Source organism: Pan troglodytes, chromosome 9 (assembly GCF_028858775.2).
Source record: "Pan troglodytes isolate AG18354 chromosome 9, NHGRI_mPanTro3-v2.0_pri, whole genome shotgun sequence".
NCBI lineage: Eukaryota > Metazoa > Chordata > Mammalia > Primates > Hominidae > Pan > Pan troglodytes.
The window spans coordinates 41,084,282-41,105,990 of record NC_072407.2 but is presented as its reverse complement, the minus strand read 5'-3'; the positions used below and the strand labels follow the sequence as shown (position 1 = coordinate 41,105,990).

General features: G+C 35.8%; 1 long non-coding RNA gene across 2 annotated transcripts in view; it reads right to left on the bottom strand.

Moving 5' to 3' along the window:
• Window positions 1-21,709, bottom strand: part of LOC112204754 (uncharacterized) — a 768,426-nt gene that overhangs the window by 371,324 nt on the left and 375,393 nt on the right. For both annotated transcript variants that reach the window (XR_010147530.1, XR_008538022.2), the window contains one exon: window positions 9,610-9,694. This is a non-coding gene — a long non-coding RNA (uncharacterized LOC112204754). The remainder of the gene's footprint in view (window positions 1-9,609; window positions 9,695-21,709) is intronic.

The following is a 21,709-nucleotide window of genomic DNA, read 5'->3' as shown; positions in this document are numbered from 1 at the left end:
TTATGTAGATTTCCAGTTTCTTATAATTTACATGCATTAACCATATGATGTTCTAAATGTTTTAATGAAAATATAAAATGCCTTGACTTAGTAATTTCACTTCTTAAAACATATTATAAAATCATCAGAAGGCTGAGGATTTATATATGAATTTATTTTATATCATTATTTATAAAGAGAAAATGTGAATTAATTGAAGTGCAATAATAAAAAATTGATGTTATATTTTGATATGTTATTTGAAATACAATACAATTATAAAGTAAAATTTTGAGGAAATGACATGGGAAAGCAATCATCATATAATAAAAAGTGAAAGAAAAAGTTAAATGCAAAATGTATCTGTATATAGGAGGATCCCAATTTGTTATAGTGACCTTTAATAAAGGCTATTTCATGTAATGTGAGAAGAAGTAATTTGTTTTCTTCTTTATGGTATTTGGTATTTTCTGAATTGTCTGTAACTCTGAGATATTCTGATTGATAAATGGATTTTTTTAAAAATACTCAATAAAATAATAAATTCAATATGATCAAGCAATTTAATTAACAATTCATCCAATGAGTACCATAAAAGCTTGAGAACAGAGGAGGTTTGATTTGTTTCAAGGTGAAATGGGAGGTTATGTCACTATTTTTCAGATAAAGGGACCAGATTCCTCAAGCTGTGGAAACTCTCTGTTAGCTAAGAGGATCAATGTATGGAGTATGGTGCCTAATTACATGCACTGTATCCTATACACTGTATTGAGAGTGCTCAATGGAAAATCATCACAATTTAAATTATTAAAATTATTGCATCACTCATTAAAATTATTGTCACATTATTTCATCTTTCTTTAATAATTTCAAAACTGTCACCAATGATGCTTATCAGCTGTAACTGGTTAATATTTTGATTAACATAACTATATTGACAAATATAGTCAAAGGTAATAAAATGCCCAATAAGCAGTTTTTACTTTACCAAGTTTGGATGAGTATAAATAATAAATTATGTAGAGCAAATAAATCTAAAACATCTTTTTAGTTTCTAAGGAAAAACAAAAATGGTAGAAAGACAAAATTAGTTCCCAGTTTCTCCATTCTTTAACCAAAAATTTCAGATCACCTAGTGACCAGAGAAAAGAAAGGAAAAAAGGAAGAAAAGAAGGAAGGGATGGAGGGAGGAAGGGGGAAACAGAGGGATAGGAAAAAAGAAGAAGGAGAAGGAAGAGAAGAAAGATGAAAGCAAGCAAGAGAAAAAAGGGAGGGAAGGAAGGAAGGAAGGAAGGGGGATCATTTTGAAGCTCACGGCTCCATTCTTGGCATTTTTTAATTTAATATTTAAATTTTCAAATACCCCAGAGTTATCCCAAAGATCCATAATGTGGAAGAGAGATAACAATACCTCTATTAGGGAGGAGTCTTTTATTCCTGGCGTCTTGTTTCTAGAGGAAGCTTAAACTCCTGTGACATTTGCAGGCTTCCTCTTCACTCCTTCCTATCCTCCTCAGCAGAGAGGAGGAACTTACTGACGCCTAAACTTGAGGAAAACTTGGTCCAGGATACTGTACAGTCTAAGCAGTTTCCTTCCCTATACCATGGGTGCCTGTTCCTTGAAAGCATATTAGGCTGCTTTCTCCATGTCTGGTTTGGTAAATTTAATTATTTAATTAAGAAACTTATTTGATAGAGTGTTAGATATGTCTCACGATAAAGAACTTAGGAAATAGTACTAATTGGCTTTTAGTGCATGGCTACATGATTTTCAGTGAGCCATCCAAGGAAGAAAATTGGTGTGCAGAGTTGATGACATAATAGCTTTGGTTGATGAGCTCACGCAGGTGAGGTTTCTGAGGGAGACTTGGTAAGTACATTATTATACTTCATGCAAATTCGTATCTTCTAGGAGCAAGTATTTCCTATAAGAAGCAACTAAGATTTTTTTTTCTGTCTGCTCCCAGCATTGTTTTCACATAGAAAAAAATATATGCCTGCTCTCCCTATGGCATAACACGTTAATTAAAATAGAAAATTTTGCTGTGTTCTGTTCTCTGCTGGTGGAATAGGTAGACAGATGGGGTGAAGATAATCAAAGTTTTAAAGTAAGCTAGTCTTCTCCAAAGGGGCAGTTTCATGGGCAATTCCTACACACTTCAAAGTTCCCCAAGGGAGCATCATGGTACCTGCTCATCCTCCGAAAGGCCTGCAGTAGGCTGAATATTGATTCCCAAAGACATCAAGATCCTAACTCCGGGAACCTGTGAATGTTACCTTATATGTGAAAAGAGACTTTGCAAATGTAATGAAGTTGAGGATCCTGAGATGGGGATATTATCCTGGCTTATCTGGGTGGTTCTTAAATGGAATCACAAATGTACTTGTAAAAGGGAGGCAGAGGGAGATTTGACTATAGACACAGAAGGCAATGTGAAGACTGAAGAAAGATGTTACACTGATAGCTTTGAAGACAGAGAAAAGAGCCATGAACCAAGGTATGCAGCTCCAAAGCCAGAAGAAGGAAGGAAGTGGACTCTCCTCTAGAGCCTCCAGAGAGAGGATAGTCCTGCAGACACCTTGACTTCGGCCCAGTGAAACTGATTTTGAATCTCTGAACTTTCTCATTTTAAGAGAATACATGTTTGTTGTTCTAAGCCACAAAGTCTGTGGTAATTTCTTACAGCAACCATAGGAAACTAATCCAGAGCCCACTGCTAATAATAAATAACTGCAAATATGAAAGACACCACTCACCAACTCATGTCCCGTCTCCAGCTCTTTCTCTACCTGCCCACCTCCCCTCCCACCTCTTTCTATTTTCTTGGCCCACAATAAGGACTTGAGAGAATAAATATAAAAAATTATTTTTAGGAATTTAACAAGCCTCAGGGTTTGTTAAAGCAAAAGAACTCAGTTAATTGACTAGACCTTCTCAAACACAGGGCCAACAGTGCCAATGCCAGAGAATCCCTGGGCTGTTACCTCCAGAGAGGCAGAATGTAAGCTGACTCATCCTACAAGGCTAATTCCCAGGGGCTGGTCTTAAACTTCAATATATAAATAAGACACCTGCTTATATAATAAATATCATGCAGGAATTCATTTTTAAGAACAAAATATAGGATTATTTTCCTTCAGAACTTATGCCCTATTATGCCCTATTTTTCCTGCTTCATTATAGTCCCAGGAAGTAATCCCTATCCTTTTAGGAATTCATTTGAAAGATAAAAAATATTAAAAGAGAAACAAACATACAAATATCTCTCCTTCGCATTAAGTCGAGATTTTTCTCTAATAAACAATTGCCTACTCTTGAAAAATCAGCCCACTTAAATTATTCTAAAATATAAATATAAAAATAAATTTTTGTAATAATTTTTGAAATGAAATAATTTTTATGCAACATTTGTGATGCCAAAACTGAGTCCAATAGTGTTTTGGTAAATCAGCTCCCTGGAAAAAAGGACGAGAAAGAGGAAGACTTCTGATTGCCAATTTCCATGGTGATGTAAACAGTCCTCCAATTTTGAGTCACTAATAGTTTAACATCCAGCTCATTAAATTCCAGAATATGTATTAATCAGCCCTTATGCCCAGCCAGTTCTAGCACACCACTGCAAAATGTCAAACTATATGTAATTATCAATGGTACTATGATTGGTTTCTCTTAATTGCTTTTTGGATATCAGAAGACAAAGAATAAAAATGAGGAAAAAAATTAGTGAACTCTGACCTGCATCTTCATTTTATTTTTGGTCCAATGTTTTTCAATACAAACAGAAAGGGAAAGAGAAAAGATACCAGATTCAGTCCCTGAAAAAAACTTGAGAATAAAAGAACAACTTTAATTATCTTAATTATACTAATCCCTGCCCATGATCCAAGAACCTAATGCATCACCTACGCTAACAAGAAATTACAGAACTAGAAGAGAGAATGGAATATAAATAATTAAGCAGATGAAGTTGAGTCCTAATTCATCACAGAGAAAAGAGTCCTCTTAGTGTGTATTGAGAAGGAACTCAAATGTGCTAACTGGTGTTTAATCTATTTCACTTTTAGTACTATACTTTTCTGATTTTCTCTGGAGTCATTTATTATAATAAACATATAGCTATCTTGGATAGAATCAAACTCCCATCCTTTAAGGATGGGATTTTTTTTTTTTATCTTCAGATGGCAATGAGCAGCTAGATCTCGAGATCCCTACTTTTAGCTAGGGACAACATGACTCTTGTCTCTAGGACCTTTCCATGCAGGAACTGATTCTTTCCTTCAATCTCAGCAGCGTAGCTGGTTAAGAATTAACATTTAAACCAGACTTTACTAATGATTTAGGCTAACAAAGACATATCCAGAAAGGCAAATACACTGAACTGATCAAAAAAGTAGATGTGTCTTCTCCCAGGAGCCCACTTTGTCCACTTTCACTGGGTTGAGCTCTCAGCAACCCTCACTTGACAAGAGACCATCTTTCACCACCTGAGCTCACCCTTGAACAAAACATAAATCTTGGGAATCCAGACACAAGAAAGGACTACTCTCTGAAAGGAGAGTACAATTGACCTTGGACAATGTGGGGGTTAAGGGTACCAACCCCTTGCATAGTCAAAAGTCTGAGTATAACTTTTGACTCTCCAAAAACCCTATTGTTGACCAGAAACCTTACTGATAGCATAAACAGTCTATTAACACATATTTTTATGTGTGTGTATTATATATTGTATTATTAGAGTAAAGTAAGCTACAGAAAAGAAAATGTTATTAAGAAAATCATAAGGAGTAGAAAATACATTCATAGTACTATTCTGTATTTGTCGATAGGGTAAGCCTATGTGGTCTGTTTACAAGATTAATTATTTGTCTGAAATGGTGGGCAACCACAGCTGCAGACACATCAATCTATTGTGCATATCAAGTAATACAACTTTTTCTTGCAATATAGTGACTTTTCTCTGCTTCTTGGTAGCACTTCCAGGATCACTAGTGGCACTTTAGATGGGTCCCATGGTATTATTTAAGGTTTATGGCACTGCATTCAACATGATGAAAAACATGCAAGAACTGGAAGAGATCACTTGTTACTGCCACCCTCAATTTACTCGAGGGAGAAAATTAACATCACTTGATGTTTTAAGCAGATACTCACAACACTTGAGCTCACTGCAATGACAATTGGAGGTAGCTACAAAATTATTACAGTAGTGCGGCATATAATACAGTTAATTTTATGCAGCTATAATTTAATACTACAATTTTGTGCTTGTTTACATTTCTCACAACTGCTAATATCCCCATGTACACTTTGTGTGCAAAATTTTGATACATTTAACTTTTTATAACAGGCTTGTATATATCTTATGGTAGTAAATTATAAAATAGATTTGTGTCTATGTGTATTTTATGCATTCATGAAATAACTTTTTCTTATTTTTTTCAATATTTCTAGGCTACACAGTTTGTCCCTGAGTTGTTTTTTGTTTTCCAAATTGCTGCAAATCTCCAAGCAAAAAATCTTTAAATATTTATTGAAAAAAAATCTACATATAAGTGGACCCATGCAGTTCAACCTGTGTTGTTCAGGGGACAACTGTATGTACTCCTCTCTCCTGTTTGAGTCTTACCTCCCAAGTCTCTGTTTTCTATCTTAGGGCTCAACTCTTCCCAGGACCACTGACATCAGGAATATCTCCTCCTTTATGGGAAGGCTTTACTCTTTAACTATGGGAGAATGCCTCAGACCTCGTTCCTACCAGAACAACCACATCAGATCTGTAATATATAGCTTTACCACATCCTCAGTGAGTGCCTCAATAAATTTGAGATATTCTTTTTTCCTTTGTGACTACTTCCTTTTGACCATACCCACTTGGTTCTGGGTCATTTCCAAAAGCTTTAAAACATACTTAATGAATGTGTTCCCTAAAATGCCTCTCTTATCCAGCTGTCCATTTTGGGAAAAATAAAGGAAAATCTTGATTAACATTATTGTGAGAGGTTTTGGAGAGTGAAGGTCTTAGCAATTGCACTTGCTCCTTTAGTTTAATTTGGAATATTCAAACTCTACTAGAAGCATTAAAGACCAGTGCATTAGTCTGTTTTCATGGTACTGATAAAGATGTACCCAAGACTGGGTAAATTTATAAAGAAAGAGCGGTTTAATGGACTCACAGTTCCACGTGGCTGGGGAGGCCTCACAATCATGGTGGAAGGCAAAAGTCATGTCTTACATGGCAGCAGACAAGAGAGAAAATGAGATCCAAGTGAAAGGGGTTTTTAACCATCAGATCTCATGAGACTTATTCACTAGGACATGAACAGTATACGGGAAACCGCCCCCATGATTTAATTATCTCCCACAAGATTCCTCCCATAACACGTGGGAATTATGACAGCTACAATTCAAGATGAGATTTGGGTGGGGGACAGCCAAACCATATCAGCCAGAAACAGGGAAGAGGGTACAGGAGGCCCCTCTAAAGACTCATAGAAGGCTCTACATTGTCAACTTATATATCGAAGGGAAAGTGGCCAGAAATTGGCTTGGGTAGGGGAAGAGAATTATAAATTCAGATTGGTTGGGAAAAAAATTACACACTCTTTAGGGATTCTCTTCTCCTAAAATAATACTAAGCAACTCAGTGGGGTCTTTTTCTCTGATTCTTTATGAAAAGGGAAATATCAATTTTGATCTCACCTGAAGGAACAACATTATAATTATACCAAGCAGAAACATACAGGCGAAAGGAAGCATAAGGACCATAAGAAGAAATTAAATCTTTTCAAAGCTAAGGGGGAAAATGGAGTGTCAGTGCCAAGAAGGATAACACCTACATACGCTCAGGAACTTCAGTGGTAAATTCACGGGTAATATATGACTATTCCAACACAGTCTTCATTTATTATGTTTGCCTTGTGGGCAAAGTAGAGAAATACCTTACCTCATCAATATGAAACTGCTCAAAATCTCAGAAGCTATAGCCAATAGTAATATGTTTATGAAATATATATATTTTTAAACCCTCATTGCTTACAGATCAAAGCTACAACTGCACATAGCATCACCAACTGCCAATTCATATGGAAATATACTCTCTGATGTTGCAAAAGAAGCTCTAACTGTTCATTTTGTATCGGTATGTGGTGATCTCCCTGCAATTTTCCCGTCAATCAAATTAAAATAAGGATATCAACCACAATCTAAAGTAGAATATACAACTTTTAAATGTGTTTTAATGATACAGTAACATGTAATACTCTGTAAACTATTAGTAAGAGCTTTCCCAAGGAACTTTGTGAGAAGATTCAGACAGTCTCACTATTATTTAAAATCAACATTCACTTTTTTGGAGGTATCAAAAACCTGTTTATCATTAAAACCTCCTTTCAGACATTAAGTGCATCAATCTATGTAATGTATCCAGTATTGTGCTGACCCCATAGCAGTACCTCTTATGCAAACCTTGGGAACAGATGGTGGGATGTTTAGGGACAGATGATGTTCTAAGGAAGGAATCCTAAACTTTTCAAATAATGTTCATTTTTTTCTAAGTTTCCTACATAGTTATAAGGGAAAATATCTCAGCAGAAGAGAGCAGTGATATACTTGCATTTCTTAATGGCAGTTCTAGAACATTAGGTATGTAGCCTCATTCTCATTAGGAGCACAACCTCCTTTCATCTTTCATCTGCCTAAGAAACCCACATTAGTATGATGGCTGAGTAATGTAATACCACAGCCTCTTGGCCAGTGAAACTTACTTCGTTTTTAAATACTTGTTTCATACTCTATAGTTTAAAATCAAAATTAAGGTTTAATGTGAATGTATTTTAGCAGAAAGTTCTATGTGTATGTATGTGTACATGTGTTTTAGATGGAGATATATAGAGAGGGAAATAATGAGACAGATATTAGAATGATAGATTGGCACATGATAGACAAACAGAAAATTATTTATCAGAGCTGGAAGCAAGCAGACTTACAAAGCTATGGGAAATCGAGCCCCACACTTTTGTATTGGTTAAATCATTACCATCTTTTTTCATATTTGGAAGACTAAAATGTATAGATTGTAACTATTTTCCCAAGGTAAAAGTGATAGTAGAAAGTAGTAGATTAGCAATAGAAACCCAGATCTCCTGCTTCTTAATAAAGTATGGTTTTGTTTTTAACTTTTACATTTGTTGTGTTTTTAATTTTTTAGAAAATGTTTAAATGTTATATTTAAAGAAAAGTTGCAAAAATAATGCAGAAAGTTCCCATATACCCTTCAGGTACTGTCCTCTAATGTAGACATCTTGCATAACTATCATATAATTATCAAAACTAAGACACTAACATTGGAACCATATTATTCAATAAAACACTCATATCAGCAGCTTTTCCACTCATGTGTTTTTCTGCTCCAAGATCAAATCTAAGATTAGACAATACATTTGGTTTTTATGTCTCCTGGGTGTCTGTAATTTGTGTGATGAAAGAACTACTTAGTGAAGGAAATCTGACATCTTAAAAGAAATGATTATCAAACACTGAGCCCAGAAATGAACTAAAGTATTAATTAATGATAATATCTTGGAGCCTTCATATTCATAATCATTTTATACTTCATAATGACCATTATATGTTGATACCTTTTTTTTGTATATTCTAAACTGGAACACTCTGAAATTTATCCCTCTTCCTTTTTCATAATTTGCTATTTTTACAACTGACAATGTTAAGATTCAGTAGCTCTGTCTCTGTGTCAAAAGAAGCATCAGATGGGCAACATAGTAAGGAAAAAATGTTGATCATTTACTATGTAATCTTAGGAAAATTATTTAACCGTTCTGGATTTCCATTTCTTTTTACAACAGAAAGCAATAATGCCTACATTTTAGAGTTGTTGTAAGGATTAAATGTAAAGCTCCAAGCCCAGCGTTTGAAATATAATTAGTACTCACTAAATGTTGATTCATTAATTATTATTCTAAATCAGTGTTTCTCCACTGGGAATGATTATGCCCCCCAGGAGACATCTAACAATGTTTGGAGACACTTGGCTGTCACAGTTTTGGAGAGGTGCTACTGGCATCTAGAGAGAGGCCAGGGATGAAGCTAAACATCCCTCAATGTAGAGATGAGTCCTCCAGAACAAAGAATTACCTGGCTCAAAATGTCAACAGTGCTGTTTTAAAAACTGTGTTTTAAAGAATGAGATGAGTTTTTCTGCATCCTGGCTCTGGAACATGGATACACTGGAATGAACTGAGATGGCGAAACATATTACATAAAGTCCAACCACTTAACATTGACCAACCAAAGGCTTATTGTTACATTTTAAAGCATTAAAATGGAAGTCTGTAGCTGAAATCTCAAATGCTCTGCCTGGAAACTAAGGTCTTCGTAACTGATATTGCTCTATCATATATGTCTTCCTTCCCTGACTTTACCCAATCTCAGACCACAAAGAAAAAGAGTATGAAAATTTACACATAAAGCTTTCCTTTGTTTAAGGGCAGGAAATGTAAAATGTTTGCTTTCATTCTCACTTAACCGCAATAGAGAGCTGAAGGTAGAGGCTGGCAAAACCGTTTACACTTCCACCATACTTTTCCTTAACAAACTCTTATTAATAGTGTTACCTTGCCCAGGTACCTGTCTCTAGGAATATGACTTGTTTGGAGCTCAGTCTTCTCCTTGTTAGAAAGCCATATCTTTTTCATCTCCCTGGAAAAGAAATGAATAAACAGAAGATTTGGTAATCAGAACAGAAACAGTAGTTTTCTCAGATTTAACAAAAGTGAAAGACAAAATATATTTTAATTATTATCTCCAGTTTAAAAGAACATCATGGAAAATGTGATCATAAGGATAAATTTACTTTATTTTCACTGTAGACTCAAGTGACAGCCCAAACACTGCAGTGAACTTTAAACCTGACAAATTGGGTTGTAATCAGGTGTTAGTTATATTAACATAACTTAAATACTTTATATAGATATAAATATATAGAAATATAGATATATAATATATATATTTATACATATAGCTTATATACGCATATGTATATACACATTATATATGTGTATATACATATATATACACACACACACACACACTGAAAAAGAAAGCTTCTGACATTGTTAACTTCCCAAAACAGATAACTTTGCTACTTTATGGGAGTTGGCAGAAGAGGGAATTAAATCAAAACCTCAGATATTAATCCTAATAACTATGATTACAGCAACTAATACAAAATAACAGTATTAAGAATTTTTGGCCAGGCATGTTGGCTCATTCCTGTAATCCTAGCACTTTGGGAGGCTAAGGCAGGTGGCTCACTTGAGGCCAGGAGTTCAAGATCAGCCTGGCCAAAATGGAAAAACTCTGTCTCTACCAAAAATACAAAAATTAGCTCGGCATGGTGGCCTGTGTCTGTAATCCCAGCTACTCAGGAGGCTGAGGCAGGAGAATTGCTTGAGCCTGGGAGGCAGAGGTTGCAGTGAGTGGAGATTGCACCTGTGCACTCTAGCCTGGGCAACAGAGCAAGACTCTGTCTCAAAGAAAAAAAAGATTTTTTGAGAATTCAGCACAAACCAAGCATTAAGCTCAAGGGCTTTGCACACCTTACCCCATTTCATTCAAATAATAACTGACTCAGTTCCTTATGAATTATCACTATCTGCATATTAACAACAAGGAAACTGAGGTACAACATACAGAGCTAATAAATGGTAGATTCAGGATTTGAAACCACAGCTATTAGTCAGTACATCATATTATACACTATAACTAAATCATAGGTACAATTAAACCAAAGTTATATTTTATTAATTTAACTTGGTTTTTGTGCTAAGATTATTTGTGCTTGGCAAACCACGTCCTCATAAATAGGGCAAGGTAATTTATTCACTTATTTGATAAACATTTATGAGTGCTTAGTATGTGTAAGGCACTCTCTTGGAACTTGCTAGAGTCACAAAGATAAATCAAATATACAGTATAGCCTCAAACAACTTATAATACGAAAAAACAAAGAGAGAATGAGATGTTTCCAGGAAGCTGTAGAAAGATGTTGCCTCCTTTAGAGCTGTCTCTGTAGTTTCTACAAGTGTGCATGATTCATAACAGACAATGATTGGATTAACACATGCATAAATGTAAGTGTAAACAATCAAAGGTAGCGTATGAGCCAGGACATAAACATCGCTAGGATTCCCATACAAAAATAGAGGGAAAAACACATTCAGACAGAGCTACTGGAGAAAATGAACAGTATAAACAAGACTGAGTTTATTAGTCTATTAAGTATGAATGAAAGAAACATTTTTCATTTACACAAAGATAATAGACTTTCTTTGTCAAAAATTCAAACAATAAAGTAAGATATAAAAAAAATCAGAGAAGCCAGAGAGGGCCATCTGTAAGTAATAAGTGGATGGACAAGTCTGAACTAATCCATTTTTCTCATCCCATATCCATCTATTAAAAATTATGAGGTTTTATTGCTCTGTTGTCATCATATATTTTCAGGGAGATGCTCAGGCTTGTCACACAGATGAAAGCAAAGATATTTGTTAGATCTTAGAACCATATAATAAACTACTGACAAAAACAAGTAAAAAAGCAAATATTTGCAAAACTGATAAAAGTGGCCTCGAGTGAAAAAATTAATTTTAATTCTCATCATTTACTTAGGAATAAAGATATGGCCTCAAAAACTAGAACTTTGGCTGTTGTTAGCCAACATAATGGTGTTTTCATTTTAAATAAGAGTTATTCAGAAGAAAAAATCTTTTTCTTCTGTACAAATAGGAATGCTGAAAAAAAATTCATATGTCTTAAACTCTTCTTCATATATCACCTCTTCCAACAAAATACGAAACTATTTTCCATCCTGCTTATTCAACCTTAATTTCAATGTCAACAATTTTTGATGAAGATATAAAGATTTGTAGAGCTTTTATCATTGTATTACAATTTTTTAGGTTCCCCCATCTTCAAAATTAAACTCTCAATTCTGTTTACATTTTAAAGTAAAAGGTTATGAAATAAAATATTTTCAAACAAAATTTAAGGGGAGACGATACAGACAGAGACTACGGTTGCCTAAACCACCAGCTGATTGACCCTTTACAAGTGTCACTTTCAGTATCTTGATCACAACTGTCAGACTTGGTTAAGTAATTGGTTCCAGGATAAACATCCAATATGCATCCAACCAATGGAGTCTGCTTAGTGCTGTATGTTTTCTCAATAAGTATATGAAAAGCAATACCTTTTACTTTCTTCCTAGGGGGTTCAAAAGTAGTTATCATCACTTTCACTGTTTACAATGTGGTCATAGTCAAGCAAACAGGGTGACACATGAAACTTAAATAAGGTGAGATTCCATCAACCTCACACTGTCCACAATTCTCACATTCCACTTGATGAAACACTCTGACAACCAGATTGAACATGGAGCAATGTGTATATTTTTACAGCCAATGCATCTAAGCCCATATCCAAAAAGAATATCCACTTGTAAAATTACTTGAATTCCACACCTCCTCACTGCCTCGATTTTCCTAATGCTCTGAAGGTCTAAGAACAAACTGTGAAGTTATATATGAGCCAATTGGTAGCTGCTGTATAAATCATACTAAAATAAATAGAATTCATGGCTAAGATTAAACAGCCCATGGCAAGGCTCTTGTGTAAATAAACCCATTGTTCCTTTGTATATTAAAATTGTATTTATCAAACAAAAAAAGAACGAGCACACATTGCATGAAAAAGGCAACTCATTTAGGACAAAATGATGGTATATAATAAAAAGATTTATTGTGTGACTAAAATGAAAATTAAATTCCTGTTAAAATATTTATGTAGATGTGGCTGAAACATTCTGCTGGGAAATAAATCAGGGAGGCCTTTGGCATTTCACAGGCATAACTCCTCTATTCTTCTGCTGCAAATTTAGAGCTTACAAGATGCTAATGGCACCTCAGTTTCCAGGACAGTCTCTGCAGACTGCTTTCACTCAGCAGGTGGTAAGAATTTGCATTCATATTTGAAATATACTTCTATCTCATTACTGGCTTCTTATTTCTTTGTGACTTATATCTCTATAAAATTCCAGCTAGTGCAATGGGGAATGGGGTTTCAAAAAGGCAAAAACCCCATAATATGGACATTTATCACTTTCTTCCTTCTTTACTTTTTTCTTCATCTCCAGAGAGACGGGGTGAATGACAGGTAGCACTTAAAGTGAAGATGTACTTTTCTTAAAATAATTCCACTTGAAAGCTTTCAAAATTAAGACTATTTCTCCAAACATCAGTAGCTAGTGAGTGGCAGTAGCACTTGTACCGTTACCTACATTTAACTGAACCGCGATCTTTAAATAACATATATACATTAGAAAGTAACTCACTTGATAACTATTAATTTGTAAGAATCTTCATCATTTAAAATTCAGGAAGTGCTTTTTGTAATAAGTCTGAACATAACAAATCTATTTGGTATTCATGCAGATGTCACAAGCAATTTCAGAGTTGTTACACTATAATTCTGTGCTACTTAATAGATATTAGGGTGGTAGCAGTCGTGTCACTGTAGATAAGACTCTTTCACAGTTCCTTTGTCAAATTCACCTCTTGCTGGTGTTTAGAATTTAGCTAAAGTAAAATTACACGCTTGTGAAAATTGACAGGTTCAGGGATTTAGAGGCATTTTCCAGGGGCAAGAAAGAGCAAGCTATAGTGAAATGAAAGGCAGCAAGGAGGGATGTAGGCAAGGGAGTTGAATATTACTAGGATTAAACTTAGACGTGTAAATTTTTAATTTGTATGGTAAATTAAAGAATATAAACCCACATATTTCCTCCTAGGTCTTATTTTTTTCATATTCCATTCCAGAAGAGAAATTAAAACACTTAGGGAGATTTTATAGGCCATATGCTAGAATACCAGGTGCTAAGATGTCTATCCTATTTCAAAAAGTCACTGATATTTTAAATAATTTTCTGAATTAAATTATAAACATTTTGCCATTTGACTTAAAATAGATTACATTTAGTGAAGGTATTTTACATTGAGGTACACAGATTTTTTTTATTGGATATAACAAAAAGCTGAAATCAATAGTCCTAAATAATAAAGAGAATGTATTGATTCATTTAATTAACATATTCACAGAAGAGATTTGGTCCAGCAGCTCATAACATCACCAAAGACTGAATTCTATTCTTTCTCTCCCTTTGTTTCTCAGGCTTCCTTTCATGATGGCTGCCAGTAACAGCTACCCCTCATTTACATCCAGCAGAGATGAGGGGTATCTCTTTGGGGAGTTCATGCAAAAAAGTAAGAAATCTTCATTCTTGAAGCCCACAGAAAATGTCCCCTCAGTCTCACTGTCTAAAACTGTGCCATGTGCCATCTTTAAATCAATCTCTGTGTTCCAAGAAAACAGAATACTCTAAATTGCTTACGCTAACTAGGGCCAACCTCTGCCCCTGGAAATCAATGTCAAATCTATCAAAACAGAGTGGCTAGGAAATCCACGGAGGCCCTATTAGGAATGGGACCAGGAAGCGGAAGCCATTAAGGCTACCAACAATGTGTGCTGTGGACACCGTGCACTTTATCTCCAGGATTTCATTTATTCCTCAGAGCAATTTTATGTTCTGAATATTAAAGACTCCAAGTTTCTAAGGCATGAAGAAATTGAAAAAGTTTGAAATTTATTTTGATATAAAGAATGGAGGAAAGCTTGAAACACACATTATTTAGGATCCAGATAAATATGATTTATGCAGATTCTGTGATTTAACCATTTGATTGTGGGCTTTCATGACCTGATCATGCACCTTTCTATCATGACTTTATAATTAAAGTTAGAAGTAATACAGAAGATATGAGAACCATGTATTTATTTATTTAGAACTAATTATCTAGTTTGGGGTATGAAGCCAGAAGCAGATGTTGTTTGGTTGTTTTGTTTTTTCCTTTGTTTCAAAACAAGAGAGTCTTTCACATAGACTTTGAAGGGAAGCTTTAATGCTGCTTTCTGTCCTCCTCAAATGCAGTGAGGAATAACAGGAAAGGTGCCTGACAACAGGAAAAGCTCCATTGAGCCAGGAATTATTTTAAAAATTTTTTTTATCTTGTATATAATGCTATTTTTAAGAAAAGTTCTTGGGGCAAGGTAAGGACTCATAAACACTTATTGAATAAATAAATGAATGAGGGCATGAATGAATGAAGATAAAGCAACTTAAAGCCTTGCTCTCTCGTGAGTCTAGGCAAAATTGATGATTGTTGATAGTGAGAAGGAAAAGGTCATGGGACCTTAGTTTTTCAATAGCGTGCAAGGTTTTTCTTTGTGCAGCTGGGAAGGAGCAAAATGTCCGTAAGTGGGTCTCAGCAGGTGCAAACAAAGAAGCACAGACCAGGTATGTGTTCTGTATCCCTGAGCTATTCAAGAAAATCAGCCATCTGTCCCCCCAGCATAAGCCAGCCAGAGCATAGTCCTAGCTCCTTCCAGGGACAGCCACATTTAAAAGTTGGACAACCACACACTAAGGGGGTGGGACCTCCTCAGCACAAGTAGTATCTACAGTCTTGAAAATATTCTTAGTTAAAAGACAATCACAAAACACTATTTTGAACAAAACATTACAACTTAAATTTGATTTCATGAAGCAGCTTTATATTAAGGCCTGAGGCTCTATCTTCTTTAAGAGACAGTCTTATAACTACAGAAAACTTAGTTTCAGGGTGGTTTTTTCTTAAGCAAGTTTTAAGACCCATCGATTTTTTCGGGATACACTTGCCTAGATAGATGAGTTCCAGACATCTCATAAACGTGTGCAACTTAGTTAAATCTGGTAGCATAGTTCTTCCTGACTTACAGTCTCATTTTTAAAGTACATTCTAATAGTCAAAGGTAGTTAAAGCTAACCATCTAAGCTAATACCACTTCAGTATAGAAACAGAAATATTTCATTCTCCAGAAGTGTCCTGTGTATTCTTAGTCATAACCCCTCTCCATCAAAAATAAACACTACCTTGAATTTTATGCTCATCAGTTACTTTTCCTTATAGTTTTAAACCTACATGCACATTTTTAAAACAGCAGTTTATGCTTTGTCTATGATGAATTGACTATATATGTAGTTATGTGTATATTACTGTAATATATGTGTGTGTGTATGTGTGTGTGTGTGTATATATATATATATCTTACTACATATATTCTTTAGTGTCTTACTTCTTCCCCTCAGATATATACTATGCATTCATGTTGTGGTATCTAGAGCTGTAGTTCATTGATTTTCAGTATTTGTATATGTAGTTGTTATCTAATTTTTCCATGATTTATTCATCTATTCTACCAATAGTCGATATTTATATTTATTTAGATTTACAGTTGGAGATTTTACAAATCATACCATTGTGAACATTGGTATATGCATCCTGATGTAAATATATACAAATTTCTCTAAGGGCTATAATGAGTATTATAATTCCTGGATTATAAGTATATTTTCCCCCAGCTTTAGTAGATGTTGTGCATTAGTTTCCCCAGAAGGCAAATTCTGAGACAGAGATTTACATGTAGGAAGTTGACTGGCAAGTGTTTGCAGACTTGACATCCACAGAAGAAAAGAAGGTAACAAGATTAAGTGAAAGCCAGCTACAGTTAGCTCCACAGAGATCCTTGAAGCTGTGATGACACTTCAGAATTACTGTTGAGGCAATGAGGCTAAAAAATTATGTTCCCCACTGAACAGTAATTAGAGCAGGCTTTGCCCTGGAAGAAACGACCATACATGAAAAGTCACTCTTCACCTGAGGGCGACTTCCAGAGAGGGCTGAAAGCTAAAGGCTATTCCAGCAGCAACCCTCAGTGCAGCTGGAAAAATAAATCCTTCAGTTCAGAATATAAATCTGGGCTATGTAGCAGAGTGTCCACTAGAACAGGTAATACCAATGGGCTTTCCAAAGTGGCCATCTAATTCAACTTTTTACGCTATCTCTTAAAGTGTATAAAATGGAATGAAATGCCTTCTTAGTGCAAACATCTTCAATTTCCTTATTTCCTTGGCGCTGTAACCTAAGCCACATGAAGTGGAGATACTCCCCCAAAACTATTTCTCCTTCACTCTTCAAACAAGGTCCTTCAAGAAAGAAAGGAGGAACATAGAGTTTGAGATGAGTGATGGAGCGATCCTGATACAAGGAGAAATGGGGAGTTTTTACCACCAACAGAGAGGTTTGGAAAATAAGTGAGTTTACCAGGAGAGGGACTCAAGAGGTAGAAGATCCATCGACAAGGACCTGGTGAGGGTCCACTGGGAGGTACATAATTTTCACACTTGTTCTCTTTTTATGTTTAGTCATTGCTTACGAAACCCCTCCCCACACCTTTACTCAAGGGCAAACTTCAAACCACATGAGTCTACAGCCATGTCATAAACATCTTCCGATCAGCTTTCAGCACCTCACCTGTTGATATCCCAGCAGGAGTGAGGTCTGTTTGTATTACATTTTGTCTGACTTCCCCTTCACACCTGTCATCCCGAGAAAATGATTTGAGACCTATACACCTTGTAGAGTAATAGTAGAAAAGCTTTGGCATTCAGGAAAAGAGAGCTGATCTTAACGAGTTAAAAACAAACAACTTGAACTGTGAAAGTAATGAATAACACTCCTCTTTACATCATTGTTTTGTACTTTCCTGCCTTCTAAACATTGCCTGCTAAACCTTCATGCCCTACCCTGAACATTACTTTGATATCAAAAGTAAACCTTATTTACCCCTTGCAGGGGCAAAGAGAATTATGCAATTGAGTCATTGTTGTCAGCACGCAAACTGGGACATCTCTGATCTGCAGGAATTTTCAAGTTTATTATTTCAAAAATGAAAGTATTAAAGTGCTTCTTCCCAAGTAATTTGTTAATTAAGGGATTACTGTACCTCTGACACTCCCATAATTGATCTGAGAGGCATGTAGAAAACTGATATTCATTTCCTCATTTTCTTTCCCAATTAAGAAAGAGCAAGTCAGTTCAGATGGCTTGTCTAGGGTCACAGAGCAAGTCAGTGGTGAGCCCCTGTGTCCATTAATTCCAGTCAGACAGGGTGCATTGAGCATTGCTAGGAGGCTTTGCTCATTCAGTGATCACTGAATGGATGGAAGTCAGATATTTGCTACTGAGATATTTTCAGGGTGAGACCCACTGACCTGCAGAGGATTGATTGAGTCTTCGACATTGCTGTAGCCCAATGAGGACAGCTCACTAGTAAATTAAACCTTGACTTATGGTTTTGCCCTCAGTTCTAAGCAACACCTTGGGATGAATCAGGAATACATCACACTTCCAAATACAGTAAAATTAATTATTACACATATTTTATCAGCCACATTTTGCTCGATTTCTGCAACCAAGAAATGGACTGAAAATTATGGCATTATTCATTTAATTACTCATAAGAATACCTGTGACATACATTCATATAACCATGAAGACCCTGTATGAAATTGATTCACCCAAGAACATCAGAAGTGGAGTGTTCTTTTTTCCACTGCAACATAATGAATAAAAACAAATGTATTATAAGCAAGTCTGTCGATACGGAAGGAGGCAAAATAAAATAAGGAAAACTCATTTTCATTTCTTTGTGATTATACCCTCCAGAGGTAACAGGAGGTGTAATCAAGAGAGTAATCAAGGTGACATATATTAATTCAGATATTTTACTATGAATTGTCATACTTCTTCCTGCAGCTATCCTTGATCCTCATTTACTGGAACTCAAACCCTCCCATGCTCAGATTAAAAATCTTTTAAGTCATTCTCAATTTCTCTCACATCCAAACTGGCCCATCAGCAAATCTTGTTGATTCTACCCTATATACATATCTGGAAACCATCCCAAGCCACCACCCTATTATGATTATTGTACCTTATTTGGATTATCAGAGTAGCCTCTCAAATGCTGTTCAGCTCCTCCCCTTTCCCACATCAGTCAGTTCTGAAAACAGCAACCCAAGAGATCTTGTTATAATGTAAAGCAGAACCTGCAACTTCTTTTCCTCAAAACCCCCAAGGAGTTTAGCATCTCACTCAAACTAAAAGCCAGCGTACGCTAATCAAGAACTTCAGGACCCTACATGATGTGATCCCCTTCCCATTGCCATTCCTTCTCTGCCTCCATGGCATTCTGGTCTTCCCTCTCTCAAGTACAATCCCAACAGCCCCCTTTCTGTTGCTGGAACACCAGACACAATCCCATCTTAGAGCTTTTGCCCTTGTGGTTCTCTAAGAATGCCCTCTACCAATTATCAGCATGGTTAGCATCCTCTAGGTCTCAATTCTCAAGTCACCATCACAAGGAAGCCTTCCCTGGACAATGTATCTAAAATTTCAATGTCCACTAATGTATCACAGCCCATTCCACACTCTCATTTATTCTTAGCATGCTTCATTACCTAATATATTATAGTATTGTTTAAATTTATTTGGTTTATTATGTCTCTGCCAGGAGAATGTAAGCTATGAGAGAAGCAATTTTGTTTTTCACTATTGTAGCTCTAGTTCCTAGGTTACATTCAATTTTGAATATATAAGTAAATTTTTAAAAATAAACAAGATTTTTAAAATTTAACAATTATTTCAAGTCTATCTTTCCATGATATTGTATATAGAATTTATATGACTACATGTATTTCCATTATGTGGATATATCATTTTTATTTAACCATTCCCCTCTGATAAATGTTTATTTTCCATTTCTATTTGTTATTAGGAACAATAATAAACATTCGTCTTTCTGCAATGTACAATTCTATGTTATTTTCCTCATGCTTAACAGAGTAAGAGCTAAAGTCCAAATGTACCGTGGGGTTTGCTTGTGATTAGGAAGAAAATGGCAGAGTTTACACCCCTTTTTTAGACCCCAGGTCTAGCACTTGTTTCCGTATTTGATGTATTTTACCATCACTGTTTTTTTGAGGGTGTCACTCTTTTGTCCATTTCATTTAAAAATGGATTTATTGCAGTCTTTATTGATTACTAGTGGTAAACAAAACTACAAAAATAGCCAGAAGAGAGAAAATAGAAGATCAACAATGAATCCATCAATGGCAAGCAAGAAGAAGGAAACTGATAGAAATAGGCCTTATAACTCGGGAAAGAATGAAAGGTAGTCAATAATTCATATAAATATGTAAGTACAGTAGATGTAAGAAGGAGACACAAAGAGGGAGTGGCTATAAACTGAAAACAAGCAAATGAGAAAATGATTGTTGTTCTGGGAAGGGGAAAGTATCTGGACACTAATAAAGGTTGAATTATGAGGCTTTGTGTGCCTAACAAGGATATTCTCATCAAAGTGCAAGCATTCAGCTGGGTACAGTGGCTCACACCTGTAATCCCAGCACTTTGGGAAGCCAAGGCAGGCAGATCACTTGAGGTCAGGATTTGAGACCATCCTCGTCAATATGGTGAAACCCCATCTCTACTAAAATTACAAAAATTAGCCAGGCATGGTGTGCACATCTGTAATCCCAGCTACTCAGGAGGCTGAGGCAGGAGAATCACTTGAACCCAGGAGGAGAAAATTCCCACTCCAGCCCGGGCCACAGAGTGCACGGAGTGAGCCTTCCTCTCAAAAAAAAAAAAAAAAAAAAAAGCCAGTATTCCACAGTTAACTAGATGTTCCAAGGAAATCCTGATGATTATGTGAAGTTTGTGTCTACAAAGAGACATTATGATTTATCAAAGAGCACAAAATATTTGACTGGCCTAAATTCTGAATTTTCACTCTCATTTACCTTGAATGTGGAAGAAGTAAAGATTAGGGCTCAGCTCTCATGTGGTTTATAATTGAGAAATTCTACCTGTAATAGAGGAGACTTGTTTTCAATTATTCATGCCCTCCTTGCTTTAGAGTTATACATCTGCATCCTTTGCCATTTGTCTTTCCAGGTTCTCCTGCAATGGCAGGCATCCTTGCCCTCTCTGCCGCCCCAGTATTGGAGCTTGGCTATATAACTTGCAATTGCCAATGTAAAGTATGTGAGGGAGTGACAGTGCACCAGGTTTAGGTCAAGGGCTTAAGAGACATCATGTGAATCTGTCCATAAGCTTAAATTCCTGTGATCACCATGAGGAAAGCAAGCCCCAGAAAGGCACTAACTTTTCAAAATGGAACCCAGAATGAGACACATGGAGTAGACCTGAATTTGACTGACTTTGAAGCTGGAGCTGAGCTGAGCCTACCAGCTTAATTGTAGACCAATTAGCAATAAAAATAAATGCTGGGTGTTATAAGCCATGAGTTTGGGGATGATTGTTATACAGTATTGTTGCTGCAGTAGCTGACTATCTGAAAGACTTCTCTGGCTCTTACTCTCCATACCTATATGATAGTAGAGACAAATGCTATATAACTGGCCGATGTCAAATCTCAGTTTCATCACCTTCTGTCTGTGTGACCATGAATGAAATCTACCTGAGATTTGGCCTTTTCATTGTATAAGCTTGGAGTAGTAAAGTTACAGGGTGACTAAAATAATAATCTATGAAAAACAGTTGGTACAATGTAAATCTTCAGTAAATATTCATTGTTTTTGTTGCTGAAGGTGGCATTATTATTATTCCCACCATTGCTCAGGTTTCCACCACCCAAAGAGGGCTCAGTCCTTGGCGATGTTCCTATTCATAGTTTTGACCTTTCTGAAAGGAATCA